Genomic DNA, 13,716 nt, shown 5'->3' on the forward strand with positions numbered 1-13,716 from the left:
ATGGTACTTCTACATCTATCATAGATTATGTATTTGTCTCAATTATTGCTAGTGTCAGTGTCTACATTTAGGATACTTAAGAAAGTACAGTGACCATAGTATGCAGACGGTAACCTGGAATTTGGGCTGCCCACAGCAACTACCATCTAGGTTTACTGGTAATCTTGCTGTAAACTCCTCTAGATCAAGACTAAAGTGGCATGATGGGAATATTTTGAAAGTTAAGACTTTTGAAAGAAATTGAAGAAACTACAGTAGAGGAAAAGATGTATCTGTACAATCATATCTTTGCAAACCATATTGGGTCTGCTTTAGAATCACTCTCAAAAAGAAATTCACTTGTAAGGCCTCATAAGGCAGTCAAAAACAAACATGCCTATGATGACTTGGTGAGGAAAAAGAAAGCCATCCTTCAAAAAGAAATTAGGACTCTTAAGAGATCTAACTCCAATTTGGATGATCTTAAAATCAGTAAAAACAGAAACATAAAAATTGGCCGATTAGATACAAACATACTCTTTATCAGGTTGATAATGAAGTGATGCTAACAGCCTTAAAGGATGGCTCTAGTAGACAATTCTGGTTATTAGTGAATAGGCTAGAAACCCCTCAAAATAGGGTCCAAACTAACCCAATCTGTGAACAGGTCTGGATTGGTCACTTTCGTCTTATATACAAAATGCTATTAATCCTAAAAATTGGAGCAAGACACTATCATTACCTTGGCTACTAAAGTTTAGTGTAACTGAACTAGAGTTGCAAATAAGTCAGGCAAGTACTTCAAGAGCAGGAGGCGCCAACTGTCTCTCTAATGCGACATTTAAAGGTGAACCGGGGTGTGGGCCAAAATTCTTCATCTGTTCAGACTTCATTAGAACGAAAACTGTTCCAAAATCTGGCATCTAGCCAACATCATACCCATTTACAAAAAGAGATCGGAACTCCCCCCAAAAACTACCACCCAATTGCTATAATAGACACGGATTCAAAGAGATTTGCGGGGTTAATACTGACGAAAATAAATGAGTGGATGGAACAAAAATCCATTTTGCGACCACAACAAAATGGATTTAGAAAATCCACTGTGACGGAAGTTGGGGGGGTCTTATATTGACAATTTTACAAAATAGGGCTCAGAAGGCAGACTCTACTCTTATTTATCTAGCCACTATGGACTTCAGTATGGCTTTTGACCTTGTGGACAGAGACATACTTTGGGGGAAATTGAAACTATTTGGGATGCCTGAGAATTTTTTATCTATACTTGAACATCTTCATCTCCATTCTCAGATCCAGAGTAGGCTAAATACGGATGGCTGCCTTTCTTGGCCTATTAAAATCTCGAATGGACAAAGACAAGGGTGCCTCTTTGCCCCGACGCTCTTTAATTTGTATGTTTCTGATGCATGGAATTGTCTAGAGGAGAGCGCTTTTATTCCCCCAAAAATTGAAGTCTCAACAGTAGCGTGGATAGCCTATGCGGACAATTTTCTTTTAATAGATCAGTCAGCTAAGGGTTTACAGCGCATGATAACTGCCTTTCATAGTTATACGGTCGCAAACCAACTTTGTATTAACGCAAGCAAAACAGTTATGACTTTCTCAAATACAAAAAAAGGAAAGGAGAAAGCATGGTTTCTGAACAATGATAAATTAGAGGTTAGACCAGCATTTATATATTTAGGCTTTCCAATTTTTAATCAGAATAAACATATGTATCGGGAATACCTTCAACAAAAAGGCATGCCATTAATAGCTCAATTGAAAAAATTGATAAATAAATTTGGGAAATTTTCAATAAACTCACTACTGCGACACTTCAAGTTGAAGGTGACCCCGAAAATGGTGTAAGGATTAGAAATCTTTCCTGATGCTGTATCCTCCGAAATCTCGAAAAATAGAATCTAAAATGCTGAAAGCAATCATGTATTGGCTACCTAAATCAGTCCCTATTGAAGCAATTCGATACGAGTTGGGACTGTTTATGCCATAGAACCCAATAGTTCCAAGTAAGCTGTCTTTACATAGGCGACTAGTACATGACTATACATAATTGTGGAACGTGGTCTTAAGAGTGCAAATTCATGAATTGACAAGCTTCTAAAATTAGAGACCCTAACTAAAGAAACTTTGGAAAATGTGGGTGTTGGAATTGAGACCTTGATTAATAATCCTCTACATGAAAAAAAGCTATTACAATGTGTCAACTACTGTAGACAAAGTGGTTAATACTAAGCTACATTGTCAGCTAGTTACACATCAGAAAGCAGCTAGTTATACAGAGCAATACTTAATAAAATATCCCAGTAAAAACATCTCCCATGGGATTATGAGATTCAATTTTAATTTATGCCTTACGGGAGAAATCCTTGAAATAAGGTCTGTAAAAAACCAAATAGAGTCGCACAATATGCATTTCCCATGCAGGTTCTGCCATCATCAAAAGGAAATAGAAACCCGTCATCTTTTGTGGATTATAAGACTTTAATGGCTGAACGGATGAAGTATTTTTCCAAATTTGGTACCACCACCGAGAGGGTTTCCTCTGATAGGTTATGGTGGGAAATGAAGCATGGTAGTGTGATATCTGTAAAGATAGCTGTGGTCCAGTTTTTGACAAATGTGTGCAGTATTCTTTATACTGAGTTAGATATAAGCAATTGATTCTGACTGATAAATGAAGAATTGGGGATGAACGTATTGTCTTATGTTGTTTATGTGGATGTGAATTTGCAATAAGCTCTTTTCCTCTTGTTTTAATGTGTGTAATAATTGATTGGTGTGATTCTGAAGATTGTTTTAGTCTTTGTTTGAAAATGTCTTTAAAATTTTGTAAAGGTTTGTTTTCAAACCAAAGACAAATATATACTGTATTTGGTTATCCACTGGTGAGATTGCCACTGGTGGGTCCGAGTGATCTGGCGACTGCAGGACGTAGACATCCTCGTCATAAAATTGGCCGACTGGGTCGGTGTAAGTTTCAGGGTCTTGGGAGTCTTGCATTGCATAACAATAAGCATGATGCCCTAAATCCTGCTGTGAGGTGGAAGCTTGTGTGGGGTCTGTGTGGGCTCTTTTGGTGGAAGGATGGGTAACTGCTGTAGAAGTTACTGGCCTGCTGTGTGGGGCACCCTGAAGGATTTGCAAGCCCTTCGGGTGGTCATCGAAGAAATTAGCTAGGTAGGACATACGCCTCATGACCTTATCAATCTGTTCTGCTGTCCATTGAGATGAACTTGGGATTACTGGGGGAATAGAGGCAGGGGCAGTAGGGGTTGGTTCTGATGCAGGGGGTCTTTCATGGTGCATAACCCACAAAATAGAGCCCTCCCCCTGTGTTTTAGAAGAATTATGATTTCTCAATATCTGACTTTTTAACAGTATGTCTGGGATGTGCTTTTTAATGAGCTTGCTCATCTTGTAGATCGATGTAGTCTTGGAGGCGTCCTTCGACGGTCAGTGGTCGGCATGCGAGGGGGGCCGTCGACACGTCTTGATGCCCGGTGGTCGGCGTGTGAGGACTTTGTGGCTTTAGACACTGTCGGAAACAGACTTGCTTGCCTATTTCAAGGGCCTGTCATGTGGCCAACGCAATGGGCCAGAGGACAGGGCACTTTCAGACCTCCCCCTTGACGCTGTGTGTGGCTTTCTGGTAAGCGTCATGTCGACCTTCGGTCCTGGGAGGTGTGCTGTGTGGGTTAAGACTTGGTCTTGCTAGTGCCGCTGGGTGTCTTGTCCTAGTAGCAGATCCGCCGGTTTGCCTGCTGGGGTAGGGGGCTTGCACGCAAGTATCTGACGAATCCTGATCGCCCTCGACATCGATGTCTACAATGATGCAGTCGTTGGAGGCTCCCTCGACATCCATGGCGGCCTCGGCATGCATGGTGTGGTGGGACCTGCGTTTTGGTTTGCAGTCCTTGATTGTTTTGGGCCTGAACAGTTTGCACGACCTGCAATGTCCGTCACCGCGATCCCTTGGGAGAGAGATTGCAGGCCCGGTGCAAGTCTTTGCAAGGGAACCTTCGATTGCAGGAGGGGCAAAACTTTAAAAGGTATATACTCCATTATCTATGGGGAAGGAGTTTCATGCCCTAGGCAATTTCAGCCATAACTTAACTTGATTAACCAGCATGTGTCACTCAAAGTGACGTCAGTATGCACTACCAACAATGCTTGTTAAAGGAGTGGTATTATTCTTTCCTACATGTTAAAAGAGGAATTCTAAATAACTTGCATACTGTGGCGGAACATCATGAAACATCTTCAGTTATAAAAACCGATCAAATTCAATGGAAAAGAAAGCGTTAGGTAACGTTATGGTTGCAGTGCAAAATCGAAAAAAAACAAATCAATTCATCAGTTATGGTAACTTATGCAAACAACTCACTCCCTCGCCCATGCACTGTTCAGACTAACACCAAGGACAAAGAAGACATCACAAAAGGCATCAATGACATCACTAATCTAACAATCCCAACGGAAAGATCTTACAAAGGGTTGAGTTTATCATATTGCTAATATATGAAGGGCGATGGGTAGACCTCTCATGAACATCTCATAATGCATCACTGAATTATTGGTTGATAATACAGCAATTCAACACATCGACTATTAAAAATACATTAACATAAGCAATAACGGCAGCATGACCCATAGAAGTAGAGTATTCTTAATCTGCTTTCGACAGTAGAATTACAAATTCAAACCTACTACAATGAGTAATATTGACCTTGGAGCCAAGGGATAAGTATACAACAATTACTAGAAGAGTGTGTGGTTATAGAGGATACTTGGAACCTAAATGCATAAACATGATGCACAGACAGGCAACATCTAGTAAGGGGAAACAAATACTATAAATAGAGACTGAGATTAAGATTAGAGTGAGTCATTAGTCGTACATTAGAAGTCTACAACCTGTGACTCTCCAGATGTTCTGAACTACAACTGCCTTGATGCCTTCTCATTGGCTATGCTGGTGACGGTTAATGGGATTTGAAGTCCAGAACATCTGGAGAGTCAAAGATTGCAGACCACGGTTATACATATGAAGTATACAAATTGCATCATCTGTCTGGGGCTGAATTATTGTTCCATGTATGTGCACCATGACCTCAGGCAAACCAAAGGAAACTAACTTCTGAAGATTCTGCAAGGTGAGGCCTACATATTGTGAGGAACCCGAGGGCGTCCTCGCCTTTTTCCCCCCTGGGATCCTTATATGAGGTGGCCAGGGAAAGGCCATTGCTTCTGGATCCTGACCGTGCGGGTGGATACGCGAGGGAGGATCACCTGGGTCAAGGGAACTTTGGGAGTGGGGAAGACTATGTACTCGGGTGAGACATGTTAACCCCATTCCCTTTTCAGAATGAACCCTCTATCCCTCAAGCCTTTGTAGGCTACTGTCAGCCCTTTCCCTTTTCTTCCCTCCAAAATGTCCCCCAGAAACACCATCTCAACACTGGGACGAAGTAGAGACCATACCGCAGCAAATGAGGACGACATCCTCATTTGGGTGAGAAACACATCAGCCTTATATTCTTAAAGCAGACAGACAGACAGACAGACACACACACACACACACACACACACGTCTGGTACCAAGACGAGGAGGAGATAATAGAGTTCTACACACTTCCTTTATTGATTCAAATAGCCCCAAACACCACTCTAGTATTGGAGACGAATTAGAGGGGTATGGAGGTGTACCAGTGCACTAGCCTGGCATGTCCAGCTAATGGGTTTCGCCATGGTCAGGCAATTTAACTTAATGACCCACACCTGTGGTTATTTACCAATCCCAATGGGTTTAAAAATCGTTGCCGCACAGCATAAACTGAAGCGAGCTGGTGAGAAAGGAGCTTGAGACACTGAAGAAGGGAGCCATGTCGAGTAGGAGAAAGGTACCTAGAGGCCGGCCACAATAGGGTCTGGAGGTCCTGCCACCCCTCCTTGTCGGGTGCACCAAGCGGGAGCCATGGGGCGCCGAAGCATTCCAGCTGCAGCCGGACAACAGGAGAGCGAGCAGTGCACTCTGGCTGCCGCGGGGGAATGCAGAGCTACTGGAATGCAGAAAGAAGCACGAGCAGTGGAAAGAAACCCAAGGGAGCAGCCATATGCAACCAGTGAGTGGAATCAGGAAAACACTCCTTCCAGGGGCACTCCAAAGAACTTTAAACAAGGACTTTTGAATAACTAACAAAGTTGTTTTAAGTACTTTTGTATGCTTTTAGCACTCGTGAGGGTTGTGAAAGCAAGGTGGTGCATGCAGCAGATACCACGGAACAAATTGTCTAAGATGCAGGTGTTGGCAAAGCCAAGAGAATACCAAGAAGGGCATGGGTTGAGAAGCATTGATGAAACTAAAAGAGTTCAAGGAACTGCAGGTTAAGAGGAAACCTGCATTGGCAAGATTTAGAAGAATACCGAAAGAGTAACAAAGTGCATGGTGACCAATCAAGCCATGGTAAAATATTCAAAGAGTGTGACACTGATGAAAGAAACAAGCTTCACTGTCAAAGGAAGGCAGCAGCCAATTGTTAATGGAAAGCAGTCAAGAAGAGGTATTGGTTGCGTGACCCGGGTGGACCGTGTGGGCTGACATCGGCGCCTAGACCAAGAGCCCCCTTTATAGAAAAGCCATTGAAAGTATCCATAAAGAAGCTTGTGTTACGCAACAGCCGCTTATGTGGTTTTGCAGTCAAGAAACAGCAATATATATGTGAACCAGTGAAAAGTACTGATGTTGAAACAGTTGCCAAGTGTCACAAGGAATTGTAATTTGAAAAGCTGGAAAATTTGAACTCTTGGGAAGAGAACCCAGATATCTTGAGAATCTATTTTGAACTTGGAGAAGGAAAAGCTACTTACAAGCCAAGAGCTGGAAGAAGCTCTGAACTTTATGTTGAAAACTATTACATTTTGATGCCAACATCCTGACATATTGTATACAGTTAGATGTGAGTGCAAGTATAGGTTTTGGACACAGACTGTCATTTGATTTGGACTTCCTGACAGACTATCCTTAGTTTTCTTTAGGAAGGGAAATTCCACCATAGCATAGGGTAAGTTAAGCCTTACTCTATCCTGCATTTTAAGATAATAAAAATATTAAGAACCAATCTTGAACCCATTGTCTGCGTCTACTTTGTGATGCCATATATATATAGCACCTTCAAAGTATGCTGGTCATGTTTTCAAAACAGTACCTCCAAGTCCTCTGTTTAAACTGCTTACTGTCACTTAAAAAGAACTTCCCAGGATACGTGATGTTATTAGGGATGTTGCCACCAATGGCTTCTGCTCTTGGTCTACATCCTTTTGCGTCCTCTCTGCTGCCTTATCGCAAGGTTCCTTTCTGCTGACTTCACCATTTTCCCCTGAGGCGATCAGGATCCGCTTGGTCAGGTTCCTATTAATGTGGTGGCATCTTGAGTCCTGGTCATGACTGTTATGTTAATACGTTTTCTAGAGCGCAAATGTTCGCCCAAAGGCATCTTGCCGCGGAGAGAGAGACCATGCAATGAAATGACAGGAGGAGAGGAATAGAAATAGGAGGGTCCTATTTAAAGAGATGAGTTTTCATCGCCTTCCAGAAGGCAAGATGATTGGGTAGTTTTATATACAGTGGAAGTTCTGTAAATGTGCTTTAATGTTGTCTAGGGTTCCACGTTTCTTCCCATCATTTACCCCTGTACTTATTGTGCCTACCACTAGGTAGTGGGCATACATAAAACTTAGAAGTGCATAGGATGTTATATGGCACTTCATTGTTTTTATATATTCACTGTCATTGTGTTACTTTTAACCAAATGTATGTGACCTTTATAGATATTCTATGTGTGATTGTCTAAAAGTGTGTATGCTTAAGTGTAGTGTATTCTCTGAGGGTAACTAATAAGGATAGCTGTACTTTACTGCCAGCCTATCTTCTCCCTCGAGTTAAGCTTCACAACCCTGAAATAAGCTACCATTTTAGAGGGTTTGGCCCATCTATTGGTTGGCACATTTGCTTGCCTTTAGACTTTTACATCCCACACCAGGACTGGCAAAATCTCCCCAATACCCTTCTATGTAACAAGCCCCTCCTCCACAACACTCCCAGGTCCGCCATATCCCAGTTATCTAGCAGTATCCAAGTTCAAACCAGACATGGCTCTACTTAACCAAGATCAGGATTTTTCTCCTAGCTTTCTCTTCACCCCTAGCCTCCATTCCATCAAGCCTTTCTCAACTTCAATTCTGCTCTCACCCCTCAGTTTAAGTACAGCTACTTCACTGTGGATGGGCACATTTACCACTTGTTAGGCAAGATTGTGTGCAGTACGCTTTGGGAAACTAGAGCAACCTTGTCCTCCTGGCAATAGGTAACGCAACCTTTGGTATATGTCTGTACTACACAGGTTGTTTGTGTGGCTGAAGAGCCAGGCTTATCTCAAGAGTGGTCAATGTGAGCAGTAGGGCTCTTACACAGATTCACAATTACAAGTATTCAAATAAACTTACACGCAAGGTTTCTTGATTAAACAATGATTAATTTAACAGTCAGTTATATAAGCCTTCTTCATAAGGGAGCAAAACATTTAACACTTCAAAATATACTTCAAAACACTTAGTTTCTCTAAATCAGATAACTATTGGGGATGGCACACAGACACTTCCTACACCCACAGGCGACAAATAGCTAGGACACTTTGGACATTGATTTATCACTGGTACATTTAGAGCAATACTGGGTTTGGTGCAAAGGTTAGATTGGGGAATAAAACAAAGGTTAACACATAATAAACTGGTAAGTACTTTTTTGAACCCTTTAATGCAAAGTAAATGTAACCCTTTCCTGGGTGAAGGTAAAGCACAGGGTCAGCGGTCAGAAGAGTCTCTCAGGAAGAAGCCAGGACAGCCAATGTTAGTTAAGCAAAGTCTAGGGGAGCTGAAGGTCTTCTTTGCAGGCAAGTAAAAGTCCTGCACAATGTTTTTAAAAAAGTTTGTAGAAATAATATCAATTGAAAGGCCACAAGCTGGGGGGCTTGTGAAGGGCAAAGCTGCAAGCAACTCTGCAATGGCAACCAAGACAAGTCTAAACTGAGAACATGTTAGGCTACACAAAAAGAGTCAAGTCCTCTTAGGTTCACAGTACATTAGGTTAGAAGGAATGATTCCAGCTGGCTTCTGTAAAACTCTGCAGATCCTGGTGTTCCTGTCGTGGGGACAAGAGGGAGGATGTCTGGGGACTCCTGCAATGCAATGGGAAGGTCAGCGGCAGCAATGGGCAAACTTCAATTCAGCGGCACTTTGTGGTTCCAGCTCCGAGTCTACAGCAAATAGCAACACTGCGGTTCTCAAATACCACTTCAGACTTTCCTCGCATCTGGGGTCCAGCACTCTATTGAGGTGGCTCAGGCTTGGTCAGTGCTGCTTCAAGTCTGGAGGATCTTCCTGGCACTCGGGGGAAAAAAATATCCACTCGGTTTGGGTGTTCCTCTCCCTGGCACTTCAGTTCCAGCAGCAGTAGAAGTACATCCAGCTCCGAGAGGATGTCCAAACAAGTTCACTTTGGGGTTGATTGGTCCCACCAACCCAAGGAGAGAAGTCGTCCTTGCAGGGCTTCTCGAGTCGAGGCAAATCTGGAGCTTCAGCACAGCAGCAGGGCTTCACCAGGCAACCCAACGGTCCAAGAGTTGCAGCAGCCGTCTCTTCCAAGTTATTCTTCAAATTTCTTTGTCCAGTGGTTGTCCCTGCCTTCCAAGACAAAAAGCCTCACCTTTTATACAGGTTTCTCCCATTCATTTGCAGCCTAGCTGTCAATCGCACAGCAAGGTGACTGTCCTCCAAGGACAGGCAGCCGGCCAAATCACCTTTCGGTGCATTCCTGTAACCAAGGGGATTAGGCACAGGGAGTTTCTGGCACCTTCCTCACTTTGTGCCCCTGCCAGACATACTGGAGCAGAGGCGGGCTGCACTCGTGAATCCTGGCAAAGACAAAGCAAAGGGACCAAACCTGGTTTGGTGCATAGAGCAAATTTCAAGAAGGACCATTCCAACAAGAAATGGCAAAAAAAAAAAAGACTAGGGCCATTTTGACAAAATGGGCAACCATTGGTGTCTTACTTGCAGCCTGTGGAAAAAACACACATTGGTAGTAAAAAGTAAACCACTACCACCAAACATTAATTGTAGAAAGGGTAATTGTTACATGAGAAACTAGTTATTAAATCTTCTCTACCGTTTAGAGACTTGACACAATAACCACCACTTCACACCTTGATATCCAAGAACCTGCTCTTGATTGGATTGTTGCCTACCTCTCATTGATCATTCTCCCTCTCATGGAACATTGATGCATCTGCGCCAACCCCCCCTCCCTATCTCCACCCCCACACCTCATTTCCCATGGCTCCATTCTGAACCCTCTAGCAATTACCCTCAAAACCACCTCCTCTTGGTAAGGTTATTTCCTCCTTTGTATTCTCCAATTCTCCAATCACTTATTCACTGACAATAACCAGATCTGCCCCTTTTCCCCCCAACTTTATCCTCGACAGCTCAAACCCAAATCTCATTTTCTTCTGGATCTCTGCAACAGGAGGGGTCTTTGTATTCTTATGTTAGACTCTGCTACAACCCATGTTCTGACTCATCACATACAACCTCAAAACCCTCCCAGATATTCCCCTCCCCAGTCCCACAATCTCAGTCTCTCCTGGAACACTGAACTAGTTGATTACCTCCACGGCAACAGCTGCTAGCCTAAAGCTACATATCTGGATAACCAGTTCCATTCTTTGATTTCACTCCACTTAAACTCTTATCTTCACCATTTGATATTTGTCCATATTCCTGGTAAGAGATGTAAAACCACCAATCGGTCAGGACCAAGAATACCACACATCAGTACCACAGTAATTCCTACATCCATAGTACACAGCAGCATTCATGAAACGCACCATTGCCCATCCAGGTGAGGCAGCACCGAGATGCCAACCTGCAGCATGATTTATAGATTTAAGGGGGTCCCTACATAATTAGATTATTTGGGTCCCAGCATAATACATTAAGTCCCAGCATGATTGAATACTTTTTATTTTTAGTCTGCCGCCACCATTTAATTATTTGGTTTCCCGCCCCTATAACTGTTTAATGTGACGCAGGCTCAAGCTAACTGCTGGCTTGCGCTGCATGTGCCTTTCCCTTCCTTGCTCCTCTTCCTTCCCTTCTCTCACAGCCCTCTTCCCGCCTCCCAACCTCCCCAATTGGTATGCGCAACTCAGAGGAAGCACTCATAGATTGGGGTCTCAGGGCAGCCTCCGTTAGGCAAGATTGTATGCAGTACCATTTGGGTGCGCTACAACAACCCTGACCTCCTGGCAATAGGAACCCAACCTTTGGTATAAGTCTGTACTACACAGGTTGTTAGTATGGTTGAGTAGCCCCCCCCCCTTATCTCAAGAGGGGTCAATGTGAGCTGTAGCATAGAGATTCACAGTGACAAGTATTCAAATAAACTCTTTACACACAAGGTTTCTTGATTAAACAATTAACAGTCAGTTTGAATAAGTCTTCATCAGAAGGGAGCAATATAAAGCAACACACAAATACACTTTGTTTTCTAAATCAGCAAATACCCATTTGGGATAGCTCACAGACACCACCTACACCGTCAGGTTACTTCAATAGCTAGTGTGTTGTGGACATTGCATTTAGAATATACGAGGACTGCCAAAGAAAAGGTTTCAGAATAAGACAAGTTGTCACACAATTATTCTTAACAAGTACTTTCCAATACACCCCAATGCAAAGTCAGTTGACCCTTTCCTGGAAGGAAGGCAAAATACATCAACAGAGGAGAGAATAGTCATTCAGGGAGCCAGGCCAGCCAATGTCAAGTTAGCAAAAGTCAAGGTGAACTAAAGCACTTCTTGCAGGAAAGTAAAAGTCTTGCACAATGTTTTAGAAATCTTTGTAGCAAAAGTAGAATCAAATGTAGGGTCACAAGCTGTTAGGCCTGTGAGTAGTAGAATATGCAAGCAACTCTACAAGAGCAACCGAAACAAGTCTCAACTGAGATAAGGCAAGGTGGCACAACAAGAGGCAAGTTCGCAGACTGTATAGTACCTTTAGGTTGAAGAAAAGTGCAGCAGATGGCTTCTGTTCCTTTGCGGCTCTGCAGATCCTGGTGTTCCTGTGCCTCAGTTGTGGGGACAAGAGGGAGGAATTTTGGGGACTCCTGTACTGCAATGGGACCATCATCGACTGCAACTGGCAATCTTCAAACAAGTGGCACTTTGGTGTTTCAGCTCCTCGAGTCTACCGCAAATAGCAACACTGCAGTTCCTGGCTGTTGAGATGGGCTTTCCTTGCGTCTGGGGTCCAGAACTCCGTTGAGGTGGCTCAGGCTCAGTCAGTCCTGCTTCCTGAGAGTCCGGAGGATCTTCCTGGAGCTCGTGGCCAGCTTAAAAGCAACGCACACAATCTGGTGTTCCTCTCCCTGGCTATTCGGTTCCAACAGCGACTGCAGTGGAAATTCAACCAGCTATGAGAGTCCCACCAACACAAAGGGAGAACCCCTTGCGGGACTTCTCCATCGATACGAATTTGGAGCTTCAGCACAGCAGCAGGGCTTCACCGGGCAAACCAAAGGTCCAGGAGTCACAGCAGGTGTCTCTTCCAAGTTCTTCTTCGGATTCCTACGTCCTGTGGTCGACTGCATTCCAAGCCAAAAAGCCTCACCTTTTATGCAGGTTCCTCCCAGCATAGCTGTCAATCACCTAGAACATTGGCTTTCCTTGCCGGACAGCCAGCCAATCACCTAAGAGTGCATTCCTGTCTCCTAGGAGACTAAGCACAGGGAGTGCCGGGCACCTCCCTCGCTTCCTGCCCCGGCCAGACACCCTGAAGCCAGAGGCGGGCTTCACTCATGAACCCCGCCAAAGACAAGACGAACAAAGGGACCAAACCTGGTTTGGCACTCAGAGTAAATCTCAAGAAGGACCTTTCCACAAAGAAATGACGAAAAAAGAAGACTGGGGCCATTTTGACAAAAATGGCATGCTTAGGTGCTTTACTACAGCTGTGAACGCAGCCCGTGGTAAAAGCACACCATGGTAGTTAAAAGTAAACCACTGCCGCCAGCCATTCATCGAGGAATGGGTAACGTAAAATTGTTACATGAGAAGCTAGACAAAGGGGATACTAAGTAACCCCTACAGCACCCTATTGTAAAATAGTGTATGCTGGGTCTAGAAAGTTACAAATGTAAGTAAAGTCAATTTCACTCTACTACTCTTGGAAACAGTAGTTTATCCAAGAGAAGGTATTTAACCCTTTAAGAAATCTGAATGACTTCCCTGTGCCACTGCACTGAAGGTGCAGTGTGACAATGTAAAAGATGATGCCTACCCTGTATTTAGTTCAACTGTGCTAGAAAGCCATAACTCACATCTCGCCCAATTGTGTTTGTCAGCCATATTGTGCATTTAAACCAACTGTCGCAGGCAGCGATACCTTGCAGGGTGCGTGGGGGTGGGTAAGGAGTGTAATGCCACTAACAAACCATACTAAAAACAAATCCTTCTGCAGACATCTCTCAAACTATGAACTAAACACAACCCTACCTCTACAGCACCACAAACTGCACATACTTCACAACAAAATAAGCCACACAATCTCGCTCAACACCACAAGACCACCTCCAAATGAAACACACCAGCGCTCTGT

The 13,716-nt window shown here is 43.6% G+C and overlaps 1 protein-coding gene across 1 annotated transcript in view; it reads right to left on the bottom strand.

The window, feature by feature from the left end:
• The window catches only part of CBL (Cbl proto-oncogene), a 964,911-nt gene that overhangs the window by 513,080 nt on the left and 438,115 nt on the right, over nucleotides 1-13,716 (bottom strand). The gene's annotated exons all lie outside the window — the stretch shown is intronic.

The sequence above is a fragment of the Ambystoma mexicanum genome, chromosome 9 (genome assembly GCF_040938575.1).
Source record: "Ambystoma mexicanum isolate Mex_15411 chromosome 9, UKY_AmexF1_1, whole genome shotgun sequence".
In the NCBI taxonomy this organism is placed as follows: Eukaryota; Metazoa; Chordata; class Amphibia; order Caudata; family Ambystomatidae; genus Ambystoma; species Ambystoma mexicanum.